This window comes from Nelumbo nucifera, chromosome 7 (genome assembly GCF_055504915.1).
Source record: "Nelumbo nucifera cultivar China Antique chromosome 7, China Antique-T2T, whole genome shotgun sequence".
In the NCBI taxonomy this organism is placed as follows: domain Eukaryota; kingdom Viridiplantae; phylum Streptophyta; class Magnoliopsida; order Proteales; family Nelumbonaceae; genus Nelumbo; species Nelumbo nucifera.
Genome location: NC_142655.1, coordinates 26,551,769 through 26,561,316, shown reverse-complemented (window position 1 = coordinate 26,561,316; position 9,548 = coordinate 26,551,769). Strand labels below are relative to the sequence as shown.

Genomic DNA, 9,548 nt, shown 5'->3' with positions numbered 1-9,548 from the left:
AACTGTCAGTAAAATGCAGAAAACTGCCGCTATAAATGATTATTAGCGGCTGTCACGACTGTGGCTAAATGGTAAGACCGACTGCTGCTATAAGTTTATAGTGGCTGCCATAATTTTTTCTAATGGCAGTCCCCCGATTGCTGCTAAATCTCTATTATTTTTTTACACCTACTAAAACAACATGGAATTTGTTATAAATAACCTATAATTTAATTGTAATTGGCTACACATCTCATTATTAAATAAACTTGTAGTTTTATTCATCCAAATTAAAATTCAATACAAAATAACTTGTTTCCTTTCTTGACAACCTTTGGAACTTTAATCATACAAGAAAGGAAAAAAAAAAAGAAAAATTATTCTGATTAGTCCATGTTCATGGTACACTATAGTCTTTGAACTCTCTTTCTCTTCTTGTCTTCTCATGTACATAGTAGTAGACAGAATCCTTGAGCTCTGGATGATTTCTCAAAAAGCTAACAGAATCCTTTCCTCTGAAATGTTAAACCCGGGTCTCCTGTAAAATAGTCCATCTAGATTCTAAATCCTTATGGTTCCTCACCTTATCAACAAACAATTGAAACACATCCTTTTTGGCACCTTACTTCTGCAACCAGAATATTATGAACAAATTAGTAAACTGTATTAACAAAGCAACCAAAATACTGCATTCAAAGAATTATTCTCAGTCTAGCATTGTAGAACTTCCCCCGTATTTGAATAAAAAAAGAAACCCAACTTCCCCATACGCAGTAACCAACATTTTCTTTTACATTTTACGTACCGATGAATGAAGAAGATTAGAGCTGGTTTTCTAATATATACCCATCATGAAGAAGAGTGAAATATTCCTGCAAGCAAAATTTAAAAACAAAATGGGTGATTTTAGTCTTTGTGAAAGGTGATGAAACAAAATAGTAGTTTCAATTTTCAGACATACCCTGAAGAGAATAGAAAGACAAATACTTCACTCTTCAGAAATTCAACATGGAAAAATCAGAATAAGGATTTTGACTTCTATTTCTGGACTCAAAAGAGAATAAATTAACAATATAAGCCAATATCAGACCCATAATTCCCTTTGCTCCCAAGAGAAGGTTTGGATTTTACCTCCATAAAAACAACCCGTGACAGATTTCAATACAGAGATTGAGCTGGGACAATCCAGCCTTGAACCCAAATCTTTTCAGATATTACTGATAGGGAAGGGACCCCATCACTATTCATAATTAATTTTCTTCTCCTCCTATTATTACCTTTATTCTCTCTCAATCTGCAACTACTCCATCCTAGGGGGGTATACATTTCTTCCAAGGGGAACTAGGGGGACAAAACCTGTAGAGGTGGTCCAAGGGTCAATGTTTCAGCCCTGCAATTCCTCAGAGATTGAATGGTGATGTCTAAACCTTGAGGGTAACTTGCTATCAGCCCATCCACTGATTTCCAAACCTATAACCATCACCTAGCTTAGTTTTTCCAAAGCCTCGGTCCTAAGATAGACAGAGGCAGCTGAAAGTTTGCTGAAAAAAATCTAGTGATAAGAACAAAACTAAGGTGAACTACCCTATGGTTTGAATCTGAACCCAAAACCTGGGCAACCCCAATCCGCAACCATTCAAGATTAAAAACCAGTCTTAAGATTGCAAGACTTTTTTCTTTATTAAGCATCCAAATTGGGTTCAACACAAGATTGTTTAGCCCGGGTAACAACTCTAAAGATCTAGCAATCCGGAAAATGATTTTAGAAAGGCATTGGTCTAAACATGTATCCGAATGGAAAAGATATTAACACACTTCTTGAAATACCAATGTCATAGCAGATTACAAGATGAAAACATACTTATGTAAACCCAAGAGTGCTGATATATATGAAAGATGAATATGTCAAATTCTATTGCCTATCACAAAAACAAAAAGATGAATCTGTCAAATTTTGGTGCAAATCCAGTTAGGGGATTTGAATGGACCACATAGGGCCTGTTTTTTGGTCAGTTGATCTAGCCATCTTCCATTTATTTCTGTTTTCATATATTTGTCCTAGTCTTTATCACCCCTCTATATCATTTGAACAATATATGAGTAATGAGATGGTAATAGAAAATATAGAAAAAAATCATTCTTTTGGAGATAGAATATACTAGCAATTCCTTCAGAGCAAGAAGCTTTGCAGTCTCAATAGCTTCATCACTTGATACCTAGAAATTACACAAACATCATAATATAATAAATAGTAAATCAAATATTATGCAGAAGTAGAAACTACATTGGTGAATTATAGGAAAAGGAAAACAAAATTAAACTGCAGCCCAAGGGCCTTCATGGCAGCCAAAGGACCATGACCAAGTTATTCTGTCCATGGATCCTAGGACAGTACAAGATTATAAGATTAGTGCTTTAACCCTATCCAACTTGAAGCTTACAATCTACTGATTACAAGCTCATGAGGACCTTGTAACTCCAACTCATTAACAAAGGATTAATATCTCATGGGGGTTATTTAGCAATCAATCAACTTTATGTCAATGTCTTGCTTAATTAGTGATGCTTCAGAAAATGTCTAATATGAAGATAAATTCACATGTTCACCGAAAAAGATCACCTAACCAAAGGTTTTAAAGGTTTACATGAAGAATATCAATACATTTTTCTAAAGTTATCAAATTTCAAAGTAACCTGGGTCTTACTAATGTCAGTTACCATACGTAGCAGAAATGGGTCACCATCCTTGTGTAGCTCTTTTTCTGGTATGAACTTTCTAATTATAACATAAACAGTGAAAGACCCATTAACTACCTACTAGCTAATTTAAGGCCTTGAATCCCAATCAATCTTGTATTCCAAGATGAAAATTCCTCACCAAAAAGTAGGAGACTAAACTAGTAGAGATGAGTTGAGATTTGCACATCTTGGCCTCTGGCCTCTGGCTCAATAACTGATAGTAGAACTTACCTCAGTTCAGCTCATTCAAGTCAATACTTCGATACTAGGCGAAAATTGTGGATTAGAAATATACAATCCCAAATGCAACATGAAAATGTTAACCTTAACCTCAGGGTTTTTCTCTTTGAGAAATTTCACTGTCCTTGTTATTGTACCCCAATCCCTATTCCAGAAATTTCTCTGTCCTTGTTGTTGTTGTGCCCTTCCAGATCTTAGGTCCAGTGCCCTTATGTAGCTAATATACTCCCACTTCAATGAAGGTAAAGAAAACTTGATTTTTGAGAGATACATGTAAAATAAGTAACTCCAACACAGATTAACCATAGAAAGTTGACAATCATTGCCATGAAATGTGGTCAAGTTAGTCTGATCATGATTTGGCAGTGACAAAATTAGAAGCATTGGAGCATCTCCCCACAATTCTGTAATGATCCAACATGAGGGGGTTGCACCAAATAAAATGATAGGGATCACCAGGGGCAATACCCTGGCTAATGACATGAAGTGATAACAAACCATCAATTTCATAAATGTAAAGATAATATATTCAAAACATAGTATTGTAGGATGGTTGTGAAACATGGTTGGCAATGTCAAAAATTGATGGAAGCACTTCTCTTCTAGAAGCATCTACCTAACATGGAATCAATTCACTTTCCTTGGTGTAATGAGGCCTTTCTCCTCTACATCTACAATCATATATACTATACCCAATCCTGCACGTTGGACCATAATCAAGAGTAGGAAATGAAAAATGATAACAATAAGTAACTACAAGTTTTTGACTAAGGGACAGACATCAGCTGAACTCAACAGAAACTTAAGTACAAAGTACAATGCTTGGTTTAAATTTCAACGATTCTTCAACTTTGTTAACTGATCCACATAAAGGGGCCTGGCTTTATTAGGAATATACATTCATATAGAGACGTAAATAAGGCCTACCTAGCATAGATATAACACTCCCAATGTCTCCCTCACACGTAGCAATATATGTGCACCTTCCACTCTTAGAAGTCTGAATCAAACTGCAAATTTCACATAAAAGACAGGCATTACTCTTCAATAAAAAATAAATGAATGAACATCTACTAAATTTGGAACTTGCATGCCTTACACAACTGACATAACTATAGTTCGACAGAGAAGAGAGAAGAGGGAGAAGAGAAGAGAGAAAAGAAATTGTATATTCAGATCTAAAGCTGGCGGCACCTAAGTTGGTATATATACTTAGGGCGATAGCTTATAAGAAATTACAAGAAGAAAGGGCAGAAATGCCCCTACTAGGCCACAGCCGCTACATATTACAACACTCCCTCTCAAGTTGGAGCATATATGTCAATCATGCCCAACTTGTCACATAGTTCATTATGTCATAGATAGTGAAGGCCCTTTGTAAGAATATTTGCTAGTTGTTTCTTGGAACTGATGTAAGGAATACAAACTTCCCCCTTTTCGAGTTTCTCCCTTATGAAGTGCTTGTCAACTTCAATATACTTGCTCCTGTCATGAAGAACTGGATTGACAGCAATGTTAATGGATGCCTTGTTGTCATAGTAGAGAGGCATTGGACCATCAACAAAGAGACCCAACTCTCCAATCAAATTCTTTACCCATAGTACTTTAGTGGCTCCATGCGTCATGACTCTATATTCGGCTTCAGCACTAGATTTGGCCACAACACTTTGTTTTTTGCTTCTCCAGGTAACCAAGTTTCCACCAACAAAGGTACAGTATCCACTAGTTAATTTTTTGTCATCAACTGCCTCAGCCCAATCTACATTTGTGTAGATTTCCACTTTCATATGATTATGTTTCTTGAAAAGTAACCCAGTTCCTGGATACTTCTCCAGATACTTGAGAACCCTCTCAGCTGCCTCTAAATAAGAGGATGTTGGTGCATGCATAAACTGGCTAAGTGCACCAACATCATAAGCTATATCTGGCTGAGTCATTGATAGGTAGAGAAGTCTTCCTACCAGCCTTTGAAATTTCTTGACATCTGCCACGGCTTCTCCAGTACAATCACCAAGCCAATGGTTTTCCTCAATAGGAGAATCTACAGGCTTTGCTCCTAACTTTCCTGCGTCCAACAAGAGGTCCAGGACATACTTCCTTTGGGAAATGAAGATGCCCATTTTTGAGCGAACAACCTCAATACCAAGGAAATAACGTAGTTGTCCCAGATCTTTCACCTCAAACTACATAACAAGGGATTCTTTGACCTTCTTAATCTCAGAGTCCCAATTCCCTGTAATCACAATGTCATTAACATAGACAATTAATACCACAACATTCTTCTGATTTCTCTTGACAAATAGAGTATGGTCAGACTGGCACTACTTGAACCCAATTTGCTGAAGGGCCAAGTGAAATCTACTGAACCAGGCTCTTGAGGATATTTTCAAACCATATAAAGATTTTTTTAGTTTGCAAACTTTCCCTTCACACCCTTGTGCTACAAACCCAGGAGGCCGAATCATGTACACTTCTTCTAGATCCCCATTTAAGAATGCATTTTTTATGTCAAGTTGGTGGAATTCCCAATCAAAGTTAACAGCCAAGGATAGTATAATCCGAATAGTGTTCATTTAGCAACTGGGGCAAAAGTCTCGACATAGTCAATCCCATACACCTGAGTATACCCTTTTGCAACTAACCTGGCTCTATACCTCTCAACTGACTCATTTGCTCTGTGCTTTACTATGAATACCCACTTGCATCCCACTAGTTCTTTTCCTTCAAGAAGATTCACCAACTCCCAGGTGTTGCTTTTATGAAGAGCACTAATTTCTTCCTTCATTGCCTCTATCCATTTAGGTATGGATAAGGCTTCTGCAACACTTTTGGGAATGGAGACACAATCAATGGCAGTCAAAAAGGCATGAAATGAGGGAGCAATGTTTTCGTAGGACAAGAACTAAGCAATAGGATGTTTATTAGTACATGATTGAACCTCTTTTCTATGAGCAATTGGGATATCAAGATCATTAGTAGAGTCATCAATAGCAATAGGTTCAATAATATCAAAAGGAACAAGGGTACTTGGATTTTCCTTCAAGGAGTCAGATGGTGTTGGATGTATAGTTTCAAATTGCTCCACAACTTTTGAGTTCAGTTGTCCCTTATGGCGCCTCAAGAAGACACAAAATGGAGAGGAGTCAAGAATAGAAGGAAAAAGAATTTGAGGACTTGGAACTTGCCTCTCCTCCTTCACACTATTCTCCCCCAGAGGAGAGGCATGGAATAAGGGCTCAGATTCAAAGGACACATCCATCAACACAAAGTATTTATGTGTGACCGGATTGAAGCATTTGTAACCTTTACGGGAAGAGGGATAACCCAAGAAAACATATGGAACAGATTTGGGATCCAATTTACCCCGACTGGGAGAGAGATCATGAACAAAACATTTACAACCAAAAACATGTAATGGAATGGAGAATAAAGGGGATTGAGGAAAAAGAAGTTGATGTGGGGCCTTGTATTGCAGGAGGCGTGATGGAATATGATTAATAACATAATTTGCAATCATCACAACATCAACCCAAAAGCGTTTTAGAACATGCATGTGAAGCATCATACTCGGGCAACTTCGGGGAGGTGACAACTCTTCCTTTCAGAAATGCCATTCTATTGTGGTGTTTTGGCACATGAGCTTCTATGAAGAGATCCATGAGAAGAGAAGAACTCTGTTAAGTCCTGATGGAAATACTCCTTCGCATTATCCGATTAGAAGATTTGGACTTCAATATGAAATTGAGTGAAAACCATGCGATGGAAATCTTGCACAATCTTGGGAATCTCTTCTCTCGAATGTATGGGATAAAGCCAAGTGTATCTCGAATAGTCATCAATAAACCTGATAAAGTACTTGTACCCACCCTCAGTAGGTATATGTTTATAGGGCCCCAAACATCAGAAAAGACAACATGGAAAGGCAAAGTAGATCATTTTATTATTTGAAGAAAAAGTTGTTCTACAATGTTTGCTCAACTGACACATTTGACAATGCAAACTAGTAGTAGACACTGACTTGAACAATTCAGGAAACACAACTTTTAAAGACTCAAATGACAAATGACCAAGGCGATTATGCCATAACCACAGTTGACTGTTTGTAGATTGACTCATAAGACTCATAGAGGTTGATGCCACAAGACCAGCTTTATTCTCCAAGATGTAGAGGCCATCAACAAGTCTCACTTTATCCCTTCCAAAGAGAAGAGTGTAGGTCTGAAAGAGATTGGACTTACCAGTCGTATGGTTTGATGCTCTTGAGTCAATGATCCAAAGTGACTCGGGAGCAAAGGTACACATATGAAATGCAGAAGCACCTTTACCTGATGTAGAAGCGAATGAAGTAGAAGGGGTAGGAACCGACCTATCTATCTGTTTGAGTGTCCTATCATACAATTCCAAATAATCTCTAAAGGAGTTGATGATCTCTTCCTTGGGATCCGAACCACTAGGATGTTCTTAGGGAAAAACAATAGTTTGATTATTTCGTTGATAGTCTTGTGTGGCCAGATTTGTAGAGGTAAATTTCTTATAAGGAGGCTTCTTTGAAGTGTCTTGATTTTTTGTTGCTCACTTGGGTTTCCCCACTAACTCCCAACAAGTTTCCCGGGTGTGTCTAGGCTTCTGGCAGTTGATACACCACAGTTTGTCTTTATCTTCACCTTTCCTTGGTTCCCCTTTTTTCATTCTTGTGTTACCCTCTCTTGCAGCTAGGGCAACATGTTGCTCCCCCTTAGAAACATTCATGAGATTTTTCCTACTCTCTTCAGATTGAACTAAAGCATATACTTCTTGAATTGAAGGAAGCTCCCTACTTCCCAAAATCTGCACCTGGAGAGGCTCATAAGTCAGATTCATCCCATGCAAGAAAGCAAAAATCCGTTGTTGGGAGACTCCTGTGCATTTTCATCATTCCTCTAGTCAATAGTCTGATAATAGTCCATCTCCTTCCAGACAGATGTAAGGGTTGAGTAGTATGTAGATAGGCTATGGTCCCCTTGTCTACATGTAGATGATTCTGCTTGAAGTTGATAAATCTTGGCAAAGTGCCTCTATTCAGAATAAGTTGCCTTGGCTTGTTCCCAAATTTCACAGGCTATGTCAGCCCATATGAAATTTTTTCTTACATGAGGTAACATGGAGCCTAACAGCCCTGACATAACCATGTTGCTTTCTTGATCCCATCGATCATGTTCAGCAGTACTGGACTTTGGTTCTTTTATTTTTCCACTTATATAACCAGCCTTCCCCCTAGTTGTAACATAAAGTTTGATGCCCTTGGACCATTCCAAATAGTTCAGACCATCAACTAGGAAGCAATACTAGAGGTTGTTGAATCCTCAGTAGCCATTTTCACAAAAAATCTACTGTTGTTTTTTCAACAAACTGTGTCTGATATAGAGGGTTTTTTTTTTCTAAAAAGAAAGATAGGAGTCTCCAAAAACAAGGTTTAACAGTGCTGTAGGTGATACACCTTTTCGATGAAACACTTAAGTTTCCAGGAGGAAGAGACAACCAGTCCCTACAATCCTCAAAACTGTGACATTCACAGTGGTTAAATGCTTACGTGTGAATGTAACAGTGCATACCTGTCTTCCACAACCCACAGTACATAGAAAAACTCCTCAAAAAATCAAGTTTTGTTGCATTCGGCTGCCACCACACCCTTCTCCTTGGTACAACAACCAAGAGAGAAGATAAAAAAAATTAGAGCTGAAGGTTGTGCCTAGAAGAAGAAATCCCGATCTGAGAAAAAAATAGATTTCCAAAAAAGGAAGGAAATCACGATTTGAGAAGAAGAGAGAACTTCTGCCCAGATCAGAGATGCTATGATACCATGTAGTTCAACAAAGAAGAGAGAAGAGAGAAAAGAAATTGTATATTCAGATCTAAAGCTAGCGGCACCTAAGTTGGTATATATACTTAGGGAGACAGCTCATAAGAAATTATAAGAGGAAAGGGCAGAAATGCCCCTATTAGGCCACAATTGCTACATATTACAACAATAACCCACCAGAATGAGTATTAGATCATAAAGAGAGCATAAGAACATAACACAAGGAACCAAAAACAAGGAAGGTATTGATAAGAAAATAATGGAATATGTTAATGTTTTATAATTTACTGATGAATTCTGGTAATTTTCTATAATTTATGTAGATTTCTTATAATTTATAAGAAATTTCAATAATTACTTTTAATTTATGAGAAATTTGAATAGTTTCAATAATATTTGGAAATGTTTTATAATCTGACTTGGGGATAACTCATTGTGGGAAAGTGGAGACTAATCACTCATATTGGGATTAGATATGCATACACGGGCATGAACAACTGCTAGTGTTGAAACCTCCATTCTGCAATAACAGCTAAAGCCTAACAAGAAAAGGTGAGTTCACAATCTTCAATTGTTGGTAGTAGCTAGAAGAAGACGACTTAAAAAATAGTATGGACGACACTATGAAAGTGAAATATTAATAGGACAAATGATGAATGGTTGCATTCTTGTTGATAAAAACCTAAAAATAGAAAGCTAGGATCTGGTTCGTTGTCGTTTGTGTCTATCAATATCATCAATTGATTAGTCT

At 37.4% G+C, this 9,548-nt stretch overlaps 1 long non-coding RNA gene across 1 annotated transcript; it reads right to left on the bottom strand.

The window, feature by feature from the left end:
- Positions 1–268: 268 nt before the first annotated feature.
- LOC148790312 (uncharacterized) lies at positions 269–4,111 on the bottom strand. The gene is made up of 5 exons (XR_016078862.1): positions 3,886–4,111; positions 3,595–3,656; positions 2,139–2,195; positions 785–851; positions 269–607 (listed from the first exon to the last, which is right to left on the bottom strand). It is a non-coding gene; the product is annotated as an uncharacterized LOC148790312 (long non-coding RNA).
- Between the last annotated feature and the right edge of the window lie 5,437 nt (positions 4,112–9,548).